Below are 20,111 nucleotides of genomic sequence, written 5' to 3'. Positions count from 1 at the left end.
TAGTCTGGGGAAATAAAAATGTAACGGCTGCCTGCAGACAGCATCTCAAGTTCATTTAAAATGCTCTCATAAAATAATCAGTGTTTATTATATTTATTTATGTATATGTGTATCTGTCCCCAAGACTTTAGGATTGTGCCACTCTGTTGCACGATGTCTGCAACACTTCTCCGTGTCATTGGCATAGTCACTGGGATACGATACTCGTTTAGATATATTATAGCATCTCCTTTATTGCTCTTTCCATAAGATGTGCTTGAAAATAGATCATATAGGTAAATAACTGTTTTCTGGTCTTCTTTAACCACCAGCAGTCTTGGAAGAGTGCTTGGTAAACATCTGCATGTGTTTCTACAGATCAGCCAGATTGTCTGATAATGAATTACAAACTCTAAAGGAAAAGACTTATCAAATGCTATGCCATTTATTGATTTAGTAAATCCATTAGTCTTGGAATACAAAAGCAGTGGAAAAAATGAGAAAATTCAGGGTTTTATCTGCTAGTATGTGTTTAATTCCGTATTGATGATGGCTGTGTGGCTCACCCATGCTGAGGAGAACACGAGGCAGAGCGAGTTGCATGCTGGCAGCGTCTGACATAATGCTGCTGTTTTTCCGCTCAAGAGAAAAGCGTGGGTATTTTAGGAAAACTGCATGTTAACAGTTTAGTGCCTTTTTCCCATGAAAATCTCTCTTGGAAGGCTTTTTTTTTTTTTCTCCCCTCTCTGGAGCTGTCCGCTTATCCTGTCTGGGTGTACTGCAAATCCAGCACTGCTCAATCCCAGGACTGAGGTGAAGAAGCTTTGACTGTCTGTTTTTTTCCCCCTGTTCACATAGCCCTAAGTCATTTTAAATGTGCCGTTATATCTTAAGTTGGCGGAGTAAGAATGCATATCTGTCGCATAATCTCATTAATGGGAATATTGCTGCTTTCTAATCTGTTTTAATAGAAGGCACCACAAACAAACTCCCAATTTGGGCTGCGTTACTTCTCTTGCGAATTAGTTGAAATAGAAGAGTTAGCATAATAACTACATTAGTTATGGTCAATTTATCTCACATCAAAACAGGGTCTGCAGTGCTGCAGCTGTTTTGCAGCAAGAACTGTCTGAAATTTTGCTGTCACGTTGTGCAACAAATTTTATAACATCAATATATTTATTTCTGATTTACTTGAAGGACTTACTTAAATCTGAATGATATATGTGGTAACGTGCACTATTTTGCTTCTGAGAGTGGTGAAAGAGAGAAGGAAGTCAACCTGAAAAACTTGGTCCAGACTTTTGTGGTGGTGTTTTTCTTCAGTGAAGTGCTGCACTTAGTGGTGACCTGATGCTGTGCTCTGTTCAGCAGAGGGTGGTAAGTTTGTGGAGGGAAACCACTTGGTCCTCAGGACACTTGAGAAGTTTGGTACAAAGGCTTTCCAGAACATGACCGCGATCAAAGTACATAATTGATCCTTTGCACTGGGTGGCTATCTCCAGTATCTTCTGAAGCTGTTCTGATATCGTCCTCAGGTAGGATTTCATGTACTGTAAAGGGGAAAAACAACACACTCCATTGATTTTAACCATTTTAAGGTAATTTGGCATAGTCAGTGCTGCATGTTGATTAGCTGATAATAAAGAGGGGAATTTATCAACAGACGTTAGGTAATTAAACATTATGACAAGTGAAGAGAGACAGGAACTTAAAGAGGAGAGTCAAGAGTCCTCTTTCCTGTGCCGTGTGTTGTTTTGTTTTAATTCCATCTTCCTGTAGTTGCTTGTTTCTGGTGAAAACCAACACTGTCAATGAAATTAGATTAGATTAAAAACATGCAACCCTGAAAGCTTATTTTGTATGTATTACAGAGAAGTACCCTCTTTAACACCAAGCATATGTAAGTAGTAATGTAATTAGTATTTAGCAATGTGGATCTCTGACTTTGTTTAATTTAATCCTGGAAACCAGGTAATTTTTTGTCCATTTCTGCATTTGTTTTCATGGGGCAGCACTGAGGAGTGTAACAGACGTGGTATCAGGCAGACACCTGTCCAGGTGGAGAGCTGGTGACTACTGCTACCTTTTAGCTCAGTCCCCAGCAATTCAGAGAGGAACCACTCCGGGTGAAATACTGTGAATTAAACAAAAAGACATAGACAAGAAGTAGGCCAGCTTAAGACAAGGAGGATGCTGTATGAAGGCACTGTGCTGTGCATCAGCTGTAGCGGCACTGTGGACCATGCTGCCGTGAGGAGTTGGTGTTGGAGAGGACGAGGTGCGATGCCGTGCCTCATGCAGTTACCCTAAGATCAGTTATCTGGTTGTAAAGCTGTGTAGTGTTTCACCCTCAACATCTTTGAGCCAAAGTCCGTATTTACTACAGGACTATGAGGTTTGTATCTTTGAAGCTCTTTGAAGTGTTAATCTACTGTTGCTGTGTGTGTAATACATGGTTTTGTGAAACACTAGTTAATTTGTCATTTAACCAGCCTATAGGCAAAATAATGGTATTTTTAGATATTCGAACACTTCTGGGCTGGATGCTGCTTTCTCTGAAGCCTGTTTAAAACACAGCAACACAGGGCAATCATTTAGTGGGGAGTAAGCAGAAGGAGGGAGGTAATTTTGCTTGTGTGTGTGGTTTTTGAGAAGCCACCAGTGATTTAACATGACCTAGAGTCATAGAATAAATAAATTAAAAAAAAAAAAAAAAAGAAAATCGAGCAGTCTTTTATTGGCTTGGTTTTGTCATTTTTATTGCATTCTTTAGCCATGCATTTATATGAAGATCTTGAATTGAGAAATGGAGTTTGACTGGCACTTCTCAGTGGTGTCAGTCAACAGGAGGGAACCAGAAGCCTGAAAGGCATTGCTGCATGGCGGGGCTCGACACAGGGATTTGCACAGCTCTGGGGGCGCTGACCTGAGGCCAGTTGCTCTTGGTGGCTTCTTGATTTCTCACATGATTTTAACGTACAGATATGTAGCATAAATAAAATGTAGTCCTTTAATTCCCTAGTTCTTTGCTGCCTTGGCAAGTCTTCAGAATATTGTGATGGAAAACAAACATGGGAGTGCTGAAAAAGATGTCTGTTTTCTGTGCTGCTTCGTTTCCTTAGCATTCCAAGTGCATACATGTTCTTATTCATGTACGTATACACAGAATTTGAAGGAAACTCAAGGATGAGATGTACTTGCCCGTTCACCTGATGAGAGCCTAAAGCCTCGGAGAAACCCTACCTGGTGGGACCTCCTGCAGAACCACCCTGGATGTTGACTTGTCTCAGAGCAGGTTTGGGGGCCTTTTGAAGAGCAGTGAGGGGAGAGGAACAGCTGTAGACATCCATGCTTGGCCAAACCACGATACCAGCACGTTTTCCCCCCTCTTTTCTGAAGGAAGGAAAGGTGAAGGAAGCACTGTGGTGGAATGGGGGCATTGTGACCATGTGAGTGCCCGTTTCAGCTGGTTTTGTGTTTGCCTGGCAGCGCACTGTGTGTGGCTTGAGACACGTGGTGGAGTGGTACCTGTTGTGTCAGCAAGGGGCTCAGCAGAAGGGATGTTTCATCAAGCTAATGAAAAATTGAGTTAGCTTTAAGCACAAGTGGTTTTTAGCCAGATTTGCATGATAGGTATATGAGTTGTATGGAGACAAATACCCGCACAGTATCTGCAGCATGTTACAGTTGGGTTGTAGTTTGATGACTGGAGGGGAAATGTGGAGTAAAATAATCCTGTTTAACTAATTTTCATTGTGAAATCGTGAATGTGCAAATTCATGATCAGATTTGGAAGCTAATTGTGGTGGCTGAGGGCTATGAAGGAAGCGGTTTGAGTGGGAAGAGGGCAACGTTTCAAGGCAGCCGGAGTACTTAGAGAAAATGGACACAACTCTTTGGGGCTGAGCCTTCCTTTCCCAACTCGCTGTCTACTTTTTCCTCCTGTTATCAGTTGGTCCATTAAAGGCACCGCTATTTTTACTGTTGGGCAGAAGCTGAAAACCTCAGCACACGCTTTTGAGGTCAGATTGAACAGCTACTCAGCAGCCATTAATTCACTTAAACGAGCTGATTTTTCAAAATTGCATGGCTCTCAGCAGTACCCAGATCTCAGACAGCTCTCTGCTAATAAGGACTTAAAAAAAAAAAAAATACAGCTCTTTACTCTGGTGCCCAAATAGGCATTTATTCTGTCTGGGGATGTGTCCTGGCTTAGTTCTTCCTGGCAGCATGGCTCGGGCTGAAGCAGACGTGTGTGCTCAGGGTGGGACGAGAGGGGTCCCAGCAGGAGGAGAGCTCTCCAGCCCCCAACTGATGTGATGAGGAGCTGCTAGCATGTACCGCAAACCTTGGAATCAGCAAAACTTCCTCTGCAAAATAGCTTTGGAGTGCGGTTTACCATTTAGCAATGCTACCTCCTGCAGCAGAGAGGAACTCTTCTCATGCAGGATTCTTGGTCTTCTCTGTCTGGGGTTTTGTAAGGTGCCCATCTCTGTGCCACCTGCACTACCAAATGAGCATGATGACGTTTTTCAGTGCTGGAAAGAGTTTCTTGTGGTGTTCTCCATCTCCTGTAGTAACATGTTTTTTGCAATACTGGATGAGGTGCTTCAGCCGACACCCCAGGGAGGTCCCAGCCCCTCACAGAAGCAGGTCTTGATGTCAGCAACCCAAAAGCACCACGATCTCATCTCCCTGATGAGTTTCTCTAGTTGTGTTTCTGGCAATTTGCCTTGTTTTTGCCATCCTGAAGGACGGTGAGGTTTGGGGTACCCAGTCCTTCGCCTGTTGTCACTCTGCATTCCCAAACAGTGAACTAGCAGACTGTTCCCTGAAATATTCATCTGTAAATCCTTCCTATCCCAGTAAGTCTGAAGCAATTACAATATTTTCTACTCCTCTGCTAATTAAATTTGTTTGGAAGCAGACGTAGCAGTCCCAAAGGACCGTCCTTTTAATTTCCCTTCCACGTGTAGCAATTAGATGGCTGTTGTTAGTGGCTGAAACAATGAGCACGCTGAATAGGTTGGGGTGTTTGGTACAGCAGGAAACTTGTAGGGCTGTAATGGGGGAGCAGGGCTTGCCAGAGCCGGCTTCTTGTCAGGTAAACAAGGCGTGGAGAAGCGCTGCCCCTCCGGCACCGACTGCTGGGATCCTGCTTTAATCAGCTATAAAAGGAAGAGTCAACTTAGTATTTTTATTTATTTTTTTCCTCTTCCCTTGTCCTCACGTTGTATCAGATACCAATCCCAGATTGCCCTGGGGGAATAAGTGTGTGTTTTTTCAGGGGAAGGAAATGGTATGAAGAATTGATATGGTGTGAGTAATTTTTGCATTGTATGGGCTATTCGGTTTTTCATCTTAAAACTTAAATCTACAGACTTTTTAATGCCTTTTTTTTTGAAGTCTTTATCACTCGGCAGGGATATAAAAAGTTAATAACAGATTTATAATTTTATTAGCATTTATGCTGTAAATGCAGGAGAGCTCCCCAACCCAAGTTTAATGCATCCTTAAAGTCCCTTTTATTAGCTTGTTAATTCCCAGCCGTACCCTTTTACTGAAATGTGTGTTACATTTGCTCTGGAGGCGAAACAGTGCTTTAGGTCTGGACTAGGAAAACTTTTTTTTTTTTTAGGGGGAGAGGGTAATTCTTGATTTGTTCTCACCCAAACGTGACTGTTCTGTAGTTGTCTTGCAAGTGCGTTTCACAGCTCCAGGTGACAACAGAAGGTGACAGGAGCGGACACTCGGGGTTGTCCTTTTTTCAGCACAGCCCATGACTGAGCACTGGGCAGACATGAACATTGCTGTGCACAGTGGGACTGAATAACACCTTTTGGTGACCCGGACCTGCTCGTTCTCTTCTGCTTTCCACCAGACCTCAGCCAGGTTTGGGTGTGTGTTTGGAGTCGGTGCGGCTGTTTCAGCAGCACTTGGTTCTTTTTGTGTTGGTCCGTCTGTCAGAGATGTGCTCCTTTCCCCATGCCTTTACTCTGACAAATGCCATTTATGATCACAAAATGCTTCGATTGATCTAAACTTTTTCACGCTGTGAGAATGAGGAATTATTTTTCAAATGTCTTTTTCCATTCCATCAGCAAACTGAAAACTAAATAATTTTTGCGAGGAGCTACCTTCCAGCCCTAAGGGCCACTTATAAACAGGGTGTCCTTTTCCCTAAGCACACAGAACGGAGAGAGCGCACCAAGGACAACACCTGCTCTTCATTAATATTTTCAATATATTTGAAATACAGGATTATGCCTCTCTAATTCTTACTGTTCATTTATAAAATGGAAAGGATGGTGTAAATGAAAGGCACATGCTAGTCCGTAGCTGTTGCACTCTTTATGAGCTCTCTCCATTACATCTGTAGCAGTTCATCTGTGCTTCCGTGCAGGACAGACAGATTTTGTGGCTGTCATTCTGCTTTGCATGTAGTAGCTGGCAGCAGACTTGTACAGTAAAATAGATTTCAAACATTTTCCATATTGCTAATTGTAATTTCCAAGGTTTCCTCTGTGACTGAGTGAACAAAAGGGAGTTTTAATAAAAACTATCATTAGCCTTTGGATCAATATGGTTTAGAAAATACAAAACAACTTCAGTTGTTTAAAAATAGGAAGTGCCAGAGGGGGTTCCCACCTCCCTGCTGAAAGCAAATCACAGCATTGATCTGTCTGCAGTGTAACTGCAAAATTTGCAGAAACCAGGTGCACTGGCTGGGAATATAAATAGAGCTGCTCTGCAAGCTGGTACCTGTGGCGTTCCTCGGCCCTCCTGGGCGGGCTGCGATGGGACCTCCACAAATGAGACAGTCGCCTGCTTTTGGGGTAGGAGGCAGGGAGTCGATGCTAGTCAGTAGATGCCTCTCCCAGTGCAGTGCTGTTGCATTTCTCTTTCCATTAATGTTCTCTTCTCGTTTCTCTCCTACTCTCAGATCAGAGCAATTTCTCAGGTAAGTCACAAGCTGATTTCAAGAAAGCATCCATGACAACAGCACAATTCGCATACAGAGAGACCCAAACTGAAATGACATGGGTAGCCTAGCCCTAGATCAAGGGGAATGCTAGGATAAGAGAGGGCAACTGATCTTCTGCATGGCTAAAACACATGGAACAGTTGAATGGGGCTCAGTGAAACGTTCCCAAGGTATTTTGCTTCAGTGTTTCTGGAGTAATCTTTGTGTGTTTCATCTCCACTTGCTCTTCAAGGTTAGACTTCCTCATACTACTGTGAAACACGTTTCTCCTTCTATCATTGCAAACCTGTCTCCAAAATTACTGTAGGGTTCAGTATTTCAGTCCGATAGTCTAAGCATTGTACTTTGAAATGTAGACTAATTCAGAAATTTGGTATTTATTACAATGTGACTATTTCTCTGCCTCAAAGGAGCAGAAGGCCCACAGGAGTGGTTCAGTCAACCTGTCTTTGACAGTCAGATACAAACATTACATCTGTGCACACTAGCAAAAGTACGAGTATTTGTTGCATGCACTCGTTAGCACAGTACCGTAAGAGCCTTTCTAGAAGATCCCAGCCTTGCCACTCATTGGGCTTCTCCAGGATTAAGGTCTGTAGACTTTCTTTCTGGTACCTAATTAATGAGTAATTTAAGAAGACAAGCACAGCACGTAAGTCCTCCACTGTTAACTCTGTATCATGTGACCTTCTGTCACAGCACACAGACGATTTTCAGGAAGAATGTGTTGGGCAACAGCAGCACTGATTTTGCTGTATGAATTTGGCTTGTGAGAATTGGTGTGGTCAGTTGTAGGTGTGTGAAGAATTGTGTGAATTGCCTCGGTGGCACAGGGCTCCTGTCTTTTTGTGACCAGAATCTGCTGGAACCGAAGTTTCTCTTGTAAGCATCATGTTACTTCCAGGTAAGGAGGATTTTCTGAGAGCAGCATCCAAACCATGTTGAACTTGTTCTATTTCTACCTCAGCTTGCCAGTGCTGAATACGCCACTTACTTTAATGGGTATTGCCAGTAGGGTCCCAAATTAAAATGTCAGGGTGATGCAAGCCAACTTTGTCTTGACCGGGAAAGAAACTGTGGCATCCCAGGACTAGAAATGTAAATGTCTGTGGGCTGAGCACATCTGAGAGCGTGTATTTACTGAAACAGCGTCTAGGCCTCTGAATGTGGGATTGCTGCGGGTCTGGTAACGCGCGTCAGAGCAGTGTGTTAAATCAGCTTACGGGGAAGCTGTCACTGTTCAGCTGCGAGTCCGTACTCAGAAAGTGCTGTTTGAAAGATGCTAATTAATGGTTTGCAGCAAGTACAAAATTAATTACAAATTACTACTAACTCATTAAAGTGACCTAACTCGCACAGCATTCATTTCCCTGTACAAATCGGGGTGGTGAGTCTGTAGCTGGAAACGACATGAAAGCTGTCCCCTGGGCGCAGCCTGTCCTGGCAGGGCCACCTCGCTCAGGCTGAGCCCCCTGCTCCCTGTGCACCACCTGGTAAACTGAGGAGGGGAATGAAACTAATAGGGTGCAGGGAGATGCTGCAGTATCGCAGAAGGATGGACTTTGAATCCCAGCCTTTACAGCTCATGATGATTTTTGGCAACTCCCTTTCAAGGAAAAGCTGCCATCTACATAAACCTGTATTCAAAAACGAGGAAGGCTGAGTTCAGTTATGTGTAGAAGATGCTGAAGTATAATTTTGTTTATGCACTTTAGCTAAGACAGCATGCCTGGCTCCCTCTCTCACCTGAGGATACCTCTAGGGGTGATTTTATCCCCACTAAACCCATCATTTTAAGTTGAATTGTTCACTTCTGGTAGCTCATGCCCTCCCAGACTAGGCAAAACTGACTAGCAGAGCTGTTCCACGTTTGGATGGCTGACACTGGGCAGGAGGAGTCCCGCTCTTCCTCCTGTTAAGATCTCTGCGATTGTATTATTGCGTTTTAAGAATTACTAGCCTAAAGATACACGAGCAAGCATGACCGCTTAATCCATAATTAACCTCTTTACTGAAGGCTTTGTATAGATCATAGTAATATATTATGGGGTTTCTGTGGTTTTTCAAGGCACGCTTAAATACTGCAGAGTAATCTGTTGGTTTGTGTGCAGTGAACTCATTGGCATTTGTGCAGTAGGGTACAGCTGAGGGAAATACTGTCTGAGGTTGCAGTTTAGCATCATTCACTGCAAGCCAGGAGGGTTTACATCTAAAGGAGACATCCTACACAACTGTTTCTTTAAACCTCCTTTTCTTTGTCATGCGTGTTCAGTCCAGGCTGTCGGTGCATTTCTAAATACTACAGCACGCTATTTCGAGACAAAAATTCAGGCTTCAGCAAGCCCCTGAGAGTGACATGGATAATAACTTTTGCATGCCACTAGGAAAGATAGCATAGATCAAATAGGCCTTTTATAAATATCACTGATGTCATGAATGTTTGGGTCTTTGAAAATGATTGATGCAAGGACATCTCTCACTTGAAGATCCAGTTTTGATGGCATCACTTTCATAGAGTTGTTTTAAATTTGAACTCTTCCGCTTTATAACTTCTCCTTTAATAGTGAAGGCAATATATTATTTCTTAATATTCTTTTCCTTTTGTTGTTCTAAAATGTCCCTTATTTTCTCAGTTTCACCATGATTTTGCAGAAGAAACCGAAGTGACAAAACCAGTCCTATAGCTTATAAAGTATTTATGCCTTTGTGGTTATTGGCTAAAAGAAAGAAGAGGAACAGAAATTCGAGTCGTATACCTTTACTTCCACAACAAATGAGGTGGTGTGGGGGGGGGGGGAAATACTCCCAAATTGGACATGTTTACTTTTTGCTCAAACCTGTAATTTGAGTTAAAATACATGCAGATTTAGGTTTTTTTAAACAAACAAACAAAAAACACTTTTAATAGATAACATTTTCATAATGACATCTGAACACAAGTGTGTGAACCAATACTTTTTGCATCCATCCTCTACTCTAATGCTGCACCTGAGATGTAGAGCTATGTTTTTTGGTGATGTAATACTTGGTGTGTCTGCAGATCTGGTCCTGAATGTGTGCCTGGTTTAAAGACACTATTTTAAAGTCACTTGGAAGCTGCAGAAGTCACTCATACTTCTATGTAAGCATGTGCTGACATACTTTACTGTATCGAGAGGTCAGTGTATGGAGTCCAAGTTTGCCCTCCTTTTTAGTTACATTTGGATAGCTAAAATCTTCATTTATCTCGAGTAGCCTCTGTTTCTAGTGCCTGCGATGCAAAAATACAGTGTCACAGAGAGGGAATAATCAAACTGACATCTTTAGAAGCTCCTCACCAACTGGAGGGGTGGCGAACATTTCTGTTGGCGTGCTGATCGTTGTAGCAAAGCACTGGAAGAGACAGACAGTCCTAATATCATCATCAATGGCAGAGCATTATCTGAAATATTCTAAGAACAGCTGTGTTGTTTTGGCTATTGCAATCTCGATTGTGTCAGCATAGATGGATTTCTTTCTGTTTTCCCGAAGAACATAATAGTCAAATGAAACCTTGCTAACTACAGCCTTGGGGCTGAGTCTCTATTCTTTACCTGAGATGTGATTGCAGTTTTTGACAGGAAGACTAATGCATGTTTTATTGTTGTGTATTTAAATTTGATTTGAGGGTAGAGGGGAGAGAACATTTTAATAAAAAGGGAAGGAAAATAACTTCTTAAAATATTTCTTGTTGCTCCTCAGACAGCCTTGGAAGAGAAGGCAGGAGACTCAGGCAGTGCTTTTCATTTGGAGACTTGGGGCACCACCTAATTGTTTCTCTAATAATTCCAGTCCCACACAGACTTTGGTTAAGCAACAACATCTCGATGCTTAAATCTGTCCTGGATCAGCAATTCAGTGAAGCTCCGAAGTGAAGCACTGCATAAAGTTCACCTTTATTACGTGGCAGAGGAGTGTAGAATCACGGTGTTCCCCTGTCCGAGCAGCTAGGAGCACAGTGGAAGGCCATTAGGAACATTAATCTATTGCACATGAGGTTTGTGGTGCTGTCTTGCTGCATTCAGTGCCAGCCAGGCTGAAGAACCTTCCAAGCCCTCACCTGCTGAACGTGCCTGCCCTTCTTCACTGGCAAAACTATTGCAAGGTGCTCCTGGCTGCAGCAGGGATCTGCACTGCGCTTTCCTTCTGATTCTGCCTTACCTTTGGTAATACATGGTTTTGTGGTTCTGTTCTCTTAGGTGTAGAGTAAGGACGTGATTGAACCATATAAAGACTTCCCGGAGTCTTACTTGTTGCAGACTGAGGAGGGGGAGATAATTTCTCCCCTTGAGCTGGAGGGGTCCAAAGCATCTGACGTTCCCACCATCCAGTGTAGTACTTGGAGCTGAGCTTCTGTCAGATGAGAAAGTTCAGGGAAGTTTTGGGTAACAGATTTTGAATTTGCTTGTAGTTCTTTTCTTTTGGAGAACATCTGGCTTCAGAGAGAAGAATGGAAATTTAGGGTTGTATGCTGTAAAATAAGCACTTGATATAAAGGTTGTATGTATGACATACAGTACATACAGGACAGTTATCCTGTAAACAGTTGAGGATCCGTCTACGACAAGATTTTCAAATTGTGGACTGTCTTCATAGTGGCCCATGTGTTATTTCCAAGGTGGGGCATAAAATACAAGTAAGAAAAGAGCTTTCCTGTTAACAGGCAAACCCTGTCTGTGACTGCAAACCTTCACTGTGGAGTTTCTGGAGCCCCCAAACTGGAAAAGGTTACACCTGCTGTTTTGGCAGCTCTGACTTCTGTTGCCAACCATTGTGAGAGCCTTGGGCTGGTAAGTTTGTATTTTAGTTAGCAAACATTCATGTCTGTAACTCACCTGATTTCTTGAAGCCCTTAATTCAAGGGGAGAACCACACATGATGTCAAATGCTTTTTTTTCCTTTTTTTTTTCCTTTATTACTCGGATGAAAATTGGTGGAAAAGTGAGTCTGGCAGCATCATGTTGCACAGGTCTGAAGTCACGTCATCCCTCCTGGCGGCAACTGAAGTTAACAGAACTAGCAGTGAAAAAGTTTGGGGAAAGGGTGATGAGAGTAAAGAACGAGCAAAGCAAGTCTGGTTTCACAGCTTGGTTTGTGCGTGGTAGGGAGCAGGTGGGCTTTGCCGTGGGGGTACACATATACAGGATCTGCATATATGTGGCACTGGCTAAAAGCATGGAAGCATATTCTATTTTTAAGTCTATGAAGCTCCTGTAGGTCCAGTAAAAATAAAATCCTATGTCACTTGGCAAGACGGGAGGCAGCCTGAATCATTGTTGAGCCAGACGTGAGCCATCCGAGTAAATGGAGTTTCCAGCAATGTACAGCTCGGCTCAATCACCTGCGTGTACCGTCAGGTCCGTAAGGAGCACTGTGGTTCCCCGGGCTTTGTAATAACTGCAGGAGCACAGGCGGCTCGTCTACTCTTTTTCAGGGCTTGGAGCCCTAGCATTTGTCATGGAGAAGAGTTGTGAACTTTTCAAACGTATTTTTTTGAAGGGAGAAGGTGGGCAAGAGTGGACAGGGAGTACTGCATGTGCCATTTCTGTTGCACTTTCCAGGATTTTCTCAGCCCGCAAGGCAGGGTGACCTTTAGCAGCCTCAAAATGAAGGAGTGTCAAATGATTTTTCATTTTTTGAGATATATAACAGAGCCGGATAATAAATATAATAGCCTGAATGGCAGGGAGCTCATCTGAACATCAGGCTGGTGAAGAGCATGCTCCCAGCTGGGACCTGCGCCGTGGGGAGTTGGATGTTGCTGGTGGCTGCCTCTATGGGAGGGGACTCGGTGGTCACAGGAGGTAAGAAGTAGAAAATAGAGCATCACTGCTGAAAAGGGAAGGGAGAGGAGCCACAGCTCTCAACAACCCGGCAGGCTGAGTGCAGTTTGCCCCTCTGTCCCTCCTGTCCCTGTTAAGCACTTCAGAGAGCGGCTCCCTGCTGACGAGGTCCCAGCACAGGTGGGAACAGCCCTGCAGATCCTGCCTGGCAGGAGCACAAGGCAGCAAACAAGGGGAACTTTGTGAGCGTGTTAGGAATGGAAGGTGAGATTTGATTCAATCTTTGCAAATTTATCTCTGGTTGTTATTTTTCCCTTTGTAAAAATCCTGCAGATCCTCTGTTGATCTTCTTGGACTTGGTCTTGGGACTAAGGCTTCTTGGACTTAGTTCCCGGGCATTAATGGTGGGATTTCTCACCCAAAAAACTACCAGCAGTTGAGAGTTTCATGGCAGATAAGAGGGATTTAGTCACTTAACTGGTTTGAACTTGTAGGGTTGTGAAACTTTGTGATGCTCAGCTAGAAACCATCGCTCCTGTTATAGCTGAAGACATCAGAGAGGTGACACCCGACAGGTCCAGAAGTGAGACCTTAAACTAATCATCAAAAATAGTCGCTAGCTTTTTATGGGAAAATAAGTAGATAAATATGAGGGTTACCATTGCAGATGGAGAATGGGATATATCCCAGATAGGGTACACTTGTAGGTGTAATGGTTTTAAAAGAATAAAAGTGTCCATTATGTATTGAAGCCATGGTACAGAGCTGGGTCTGACTCACCCACATCCATCGTTTTTGGGCTCCCCTCCACTTGCTAGCTGTCAGCTTCTGGCAAAGCCCATCAAAGCTGCTGTTTTTTTTTTTTTTTTTTTCCCAAGACCTTATAAACCAAACCGGGGGCTGATGTCATTTCTGTAAAATCTGGATAATTTGATGCCACTGTTTGCTGTTTTCCTTCAGTTCTGCTTTTTTTTTTTTTTCTGAAATGAGAGTGGTTTTTTTTGGCTGCTTAAGCCATAGTGTTAGAAGACTACCATTGTGAAAAATCCTCTGTAGGGTGTGCCCTTCCCTCCTGCTTTCTGTGTTTCCCTTCCATAATAGTGATTAATGAACAGCACAACATTAAATTAGTTTTAGACTTATTAGCGGAGCTGGTTGAGTGCAGAAATGTTTAAAGGTGTATCAGCATTCAGGAATCAAATCTACCACCGTAAATTGAACTTGCATTGTCTTTGGAGTTACGTGCCGTCTAGTAATTTGCTTAAACTTCCTGGTGCCGTGTTTCCTGCCCCTGCGGAGCGGGTGTCTTCTCGCCGTGTCACCTCATGCCGAGGTTACAACAGCCTGGCAGGGCACGAGGGCAGGCTGGACGTGCTTATGGTGAGGGATCAGTTCACCTGTCCACGTTTTGGATACCACAAGTACCCATAGGAAAAGCCAGGAGTGTTTCTAACCATGGCAATGTGCTCTGTGTGTGTGTGTTGAGCTCTTAAAACCAGTGGACCACACTGTCCCACCTGGAGACGCCAGTTCACAGAGAGACACTCAGAAGTCAGTCTTCCCTTTCGGAAGTACACGGAGAAAAACAACTGAAAACAAACAAACAAATATTTTTTTCCTCCCTTTCTTCCTCATCTCTTACCTTGGGAGCCTGCAGGCTCTCAAATGAGTGTTAGCTCTAATTGGAAATTGAGTCCCTTGCTTTTAAAATCTTTTCATAAGGCTCTCTCCTACTTCATTAAATCATTAAACGAGTTTAGCAGGTATTAGTTTTGAGCTTTATTAATTGTGACTTGTTTTTCATTATGAGATAATTGTCAGTCACGAAACATAACTGCTGTAACACATCTGAGTAGAGACAAAAGTTTGCAGGAGGCAGGGAGAGAGGAAATGCAGGAAGGTTAGTTGTGTAAAAACTTCTCTGAATAAATCCTTGCTGTAGGTATTTAAGGATTCCTGGAAGGTACTGCTTTTGTTTGGATGTAAAACCAGCATATAAAAGCTTCTCTAAAGCATCAGGACCTCAGGAAGGAATTGGATGGAGAACATGATGTATTTATGGGTTGGATTGACTGTGAATGTAACCAGTCCTACCCTCAACAGGAAACTTTCCTGATTTCCAAGCCAGCTTGGTTAAAGTGATTTATGGACATGGCAGAGCTTCACAGCTTCTTGGAGGCTCAGTGTTTACCGGGGACTGCAGGAGATGCAGTTTCAACTTTGGGACCTGGGGCTGCTTGCAGCCAAAATGGCTTTTTTGCCTTCTTTTTACAAGCTGCACAAATTCGGTGTCCTCTGTAGGTCCTCCCAAGCTGCCCTGAGTGTCCCCATGCCGTGGCTGCCACCAGCAGATGGGCGCAGCGCCCAGTGGATGCAGGGGCTCGGCGGCAGCGAGACGGGTGCTGCTCGGCGGGGGGCTGCCTGCCTCGTGTTGGTGAGAGCAGGGCAATTTATCTTGAGCTATTTTCAAGGGACTTGGGAAGAAAACCATGCATCATCCTAAGAATGCTTCTGTGAAACAATTAGGCTGCGTTATGTGATTTTTGCTTTAGCGCAAAAGCCGTGTGAAGCGTTTCCTTGGCACAGACAGACCTTGATGCACAGTTCCAGGGAACGGGGAACAGATCCAAGCCACAAAGCGAGTTTAACTAACGCCCAGGAAATGCACTTTAAAGTTCTTTGGAGCCTCAGTTGTTAATCTAAATGTAATTCATCCTTCCGCTCAGAGAGGAATTACCATTGTAGTGCCACTATTTGCAAGCAGTAGTGATACTGGTAGCCTCTGAACACCCATTCTTTACTGAAAATAGATTTGCCATTGCAAGGCGATAAGATAAAATCTTTTCTGCAGATGATGGCTTCTGAAATACATAAAAAAAATACAGTTGCTGAGAATCCTGAGAATAAAAGAAACATGGCCTGTTAAGGGCTGTGTCTTGGAAATCACCCTGCTGCTGTGATTTCAGTAGCCTAGTATTTCATCTGTTGTTTAATGGTCTAACAGAGTAAAATATCACCCTGTAATGATTCTTGAATGTGTGTGGGTTTCTTTATAGCCTTTCATGGAGACGCAGGCTTCAATTTTGTCCTGAAGAAGCTCCTAATATAAATGGGTAATAGATCAGTAAATCAGATAAGACCTGCCGGTGGAGGGATGGAGCCGAGGCGGCAGCGGGCAGAGGAGCTGAGGCCGGTGGCGGTGAGCGATGGCAGCGGCCGCGCCATTTTCTCCACTTTCTGTTCCCTTGCTGGCACCGGGAGCTCATCAGCCGGGGAGCAAGGGGAGCTTCTTGGCTCTTAGGTGAGGCTGGAGGAAACCAATGCATCATCTCTAAATTGGGTAGCTCGAACTAGTTTTTGAAGCACCCACGAGGGGATTCACCCGGTAAACTCTTTACCTTATATTCTTTGCCGTGTTAATGGAAGCGGTTCCTTGAGGTACTGCTGCTGCAGGTATATTCAGCCTGACAGATCAAAAATCCATTATACAGAGCAAATTTCACAATTGGAGCCAAATCCTGTCTGTGGCAGGACCTTTCTGTAAAACATCTGGCGCCTTGTGTTGGAATGGGTGAGAAAACAAAGGGTTTCCCTGTAACAGCCACTGTGAGCAGGGAGGCTGTTGTGGATAGTAAACAAAAAGCTAGTCACATCAGGTGAAGACAGCAGCATTTAGCTCAACAGGAAGAGGAGAAAGCAAATACTGGGTTAGGGTTATTGTCTGAAAGATTACCTAACTGATTTGTTTTTAATCACATTGCGCAAGAGTGAAGAGAGGTCTGGCTGAAGCCTGCAACAAGGTAGGGTTACTGCAGTTAGTGCCAGGTGATGCGGGCAGCTCTGCCTCCTGGTGTCCCTGTGCTACAACTGTCAGGGATCCCCCCAAAATGTCCACCTTTTGGCTGGCCATCAAATATGAAATGGAACACCTGTATGCAAGATAAATTCATGGATATGACCACTAGCTTGTCATCTGTGTCGCCAACCACCTGCCACTTCCTATGAACTTGCATTTATTTGTATGTGCGTATTTATTTTAATACCTTTTTCATCTTTTTGAGCTCTCTCTAGTATGGATTAAGCAGTATCTGAATACGTTGTCTACGCAGGAAGCAGTGGCAGGGAATGGGACTTGTATTCACTCGTTGCTTATTTAACTTGAATCTAGCCCCCTTTGGTAGCATTTCAAGCAAGAGCCTATGTTTCTTTTGGACTTCACAGCTTGAGTTTTGACTTGGGAAGCTTGGGCTCCTAAGGAGCCTTAAAACCCTTCCCTTCACAGGCACTGGGACAGCCAGGATGCCGGTCCTCTGTACAGAGAGAAGATTCAAGGTTAAACTTGATGGTACCACCTCATTTTCTGCTCGTGCCATTAGCATTCACAATGGAGACTGTTGCATTTCAGTACTTACCTCCCTGCAGACATATATAGGCTCACCATGAAGATGGGATTCCGTATGCACCACTTTCGGTGAAATCTGTTTATCTACGCAGTTGGCCAAGAATAAATAAAACAGCCTGATGGTTCCCGTGAGTATACGCTATATGGCTCAATTATTGGTGCATTATATTAGCAGCAGATGCTACATTCCCTCATATAAAAGGGAAGAAGATTTCTGAACAGTAAAACCAAATTTTTTGCTTATACACAGTAATTATCACCATTCCTTCATTTCAAAGGCATCTGTCTGGCGTACCCACGTTGTGATGTGTTGTATTACCATTTGCATTGCCTTTTGTTCTCAAAAACAACAGTAACAGTGACTTCTAGAGTAAAGGTTGCAGGAAGGTTTCTGCTCAGTTCGGGTGCTTTAAGCTTTGCCATAATATTTTCCCTTTACCTTGAATTGCTTCAGGCATTTCTTTTGGGCAGGTCAAGTAGCTGATACGCCCTCAGGAGAACCGGCGTGGATGCAGACCTATCGGCATAAGGCTGAGCAGTTTGTGCTGTTTGGGAGCTGCCCCAGAGCAAAGGGCTGGACAGATGTACAGCTCCGGCATCTCCAGAGCTCTTCTGACTTGCTTTTATGTCTGTGTCGCCACGCCACCATGTATTTTGTCTCTGTTGGGACCTGTGGTCAAGTGAGTTGATGAACTTGTCCTCAAGCAACTCAACAGAAAGATTATGGTACTCGCCACACAAAAAGAAGGCAAGCAAGCAAGATGTGAGATTGGGATGGGCACTTTTGCTGACACTAGATGGTATGGTATGAGATAAAACAGGGTTTTCAATAATCCCACCAGGCTTTGTCCCAAGGGGAGGCAAAACTTGCTGGTTTACCTTAACTCGATTCCGTGTCTGAGTTCACAGCACCAGCATGCCAGGAGTGTTACCCCTCAGCTTTTGCAAGGTGAGGTCTGCTCTGCAGCTTCACCTGCCTTGCATTGGTGGGCAGTCTGATGGTAACGCCAAGAAAAGGTATTTCAGCTATCGGCTTCTAGCAGTTTTTCTACTGTTTAATGCACAACTGCATCCCCTCCGTGTGCCGATGTGACAGAGGCAGCTTTGCAGGGGCATGGATGGAGAACAAGGGGTTTGAACATGTGAGTGGCCGCAGCTTTGCTCAGCCCTTCCCAAAACTGCCACATAAATATTGTTTCCCCGAAAAACCTCCTGTGAGTCATCTTTAGAGCCGCGCTTCACTCTGATTCCCTGCCCTACCTGCAGCGTTCAATCAGAGCGGTGGCAGCAGGAGGCTGTCTAATAGCAGACCTTTACAGAGACAGGCAGTTAATGGGAACAGTAGCAGGCCCCGAGGTGTGTTTATACAGTCGGTCTCGCTTCCTCCGCTCCTGTGATATATTAACTACTTCGGAAGTTTCCCAGCTGTTTCAGGGGATAAATAATGGCAGTGGGAGCCCATATTTAACCTTCACCGTTCAGGCTGCGTGCTTTGTAGCTGTCGTCTTTTATCTCCCTGGCTACCTGGGAAGGACTTCAGACACTGCTCTGCACTCTTGGCCATGCTGTTCCCCCTCTCTGGCTGCTGCTAGGCACGTGGGAAGGCATGGCCATGCATGTTTGTATCCATCCAAGCACAGCCTTCACCCCTGCACTTGCTTATGTCCCGCAGGCTGCAGGTTTTGTTCCCCCTGGCAGCGGACAGGGAGTTTCCTGAGGCTCTCCCAGCTTTTGCATCTTTCATCTTTGAGTTATTTGCTTGAATGTAGCCTGTTGCTAATTTCTGTTGTGTGTTTGTTTTCCTCTAGTTTGGTGACTGATAAATAGAGGTGGTTTGGGTAAATACCAGCAAATGTCAGGTTCCCCGTGACTCTGACTGCCCAAAAAGGCTCCAGCCAGGAAAAATCCCTTCCTGGCACAAAGTAATTTCAGGTATTCACTATGGTGGAGTTACACCAGGCTGCACTTGGAGGCGAATGAAGCTATGATGATGCCGTTGGTGATCCCTACCTTCACCCAAATGTTACTTAACTGGGATTAACTCTTAAGGTTTTAAAATGTGTGGATTGATGCAAAGAGGTGGGGAGTGTTATCGTGCACATCAGAACAAAACCTGTGGCACCTTTTGTCCTCAGCTGCTGTCTGGCGGGCAGGAGTGAGTCACCTGCACAAAAGCCAGGGGTCAGAGAAGCAGGAGAAGATTTTCTCACTGTGTCTGCTGGTAAGAAGGTAGCTGCAGAAAAGCTGTGGAGGTGGGGTGGGGATGAACAGGTAACATGTCCTTCTTTGTGCTTACAGAAGGGAGAAAAGAAATGGTTTGGTTGCCAATGCTTTCACTGCAACGTACTATGATGCATTACAGAGCTGATCGAGGGAATAGGTGTTACAGGTGCTATGCAAACAAATAGTGGTGCTCCAGGTCCTCAGCAACCTGCAGAATAGCAGTTAGGGCAACAACAAGTAAATAGGGGCAAATGGGATGGCCAGCAGAAGTCGGCAGGGTTGTAACAGAGAGGCATGGGCACTTAGGTTCATTTAACAGTGCAGTCAGTGGCCTCAGGTACTCACATGGCCTTATAGCAAGATGTATCCAGCAGCCATCATGATCTTCAGAAGTACATATGAGTACACAGATCATTTCAAGTCATAATGGGGGGGGATTATGTAGCTGTGCATAGTGACCTCCCGGGTCCCCTTCTAGACCCGCTCTTCTGATTCTGTGATGAAAAATCTCCTGAGACTTATTGTGCTGCAAAATGTCCTGGTTTTGCTTGTCTTGCCGTGCTCTGTGTGCTTCCATGTCCACCCAAGTAGCCTATTTAACCTTAGTGCTGAGTGCCTCCCTCTCCATTATTTCACCAAGTTAGCAGCTTAAGGATCCACAGGCTGAGATGTTCATGCTCTTGTAGAAAGTGTGCTTGAACTTCAGGATCGTTCAGAA

The 20,111-nt window shown here is 44.2% G+C and overlaps 1 protein-coding gene across 10 annotated transcripts in view; it reads left to right on the top strand.

Moving 5' to 3' along the window:
* ERBB4 (erb-b2 receptor tyrosine kinase 4) overlaps positions 1 to 20,111 on the top strand; it is a 580,719-nt gene that overhangs the window by 170,301 nt on the left and 390,307 nt on the right. The window lies entirely within an intron of this gene.

This window comes from Anser brachyrhynchus, assembly GCF_964034855.1.
Source record: "Anser brachyrhynchus genome assembly, chromosome: 7".
Classification (NCBI taxonomy): Eukaryota; Metazoa; Chordata; class Aves; order Anseriformes; family Anatidae; genus Anser; species Anser brachyrhynchus.
This window is presented reverse-complemented; position numbering and strand designations above follow the sequence as displayed.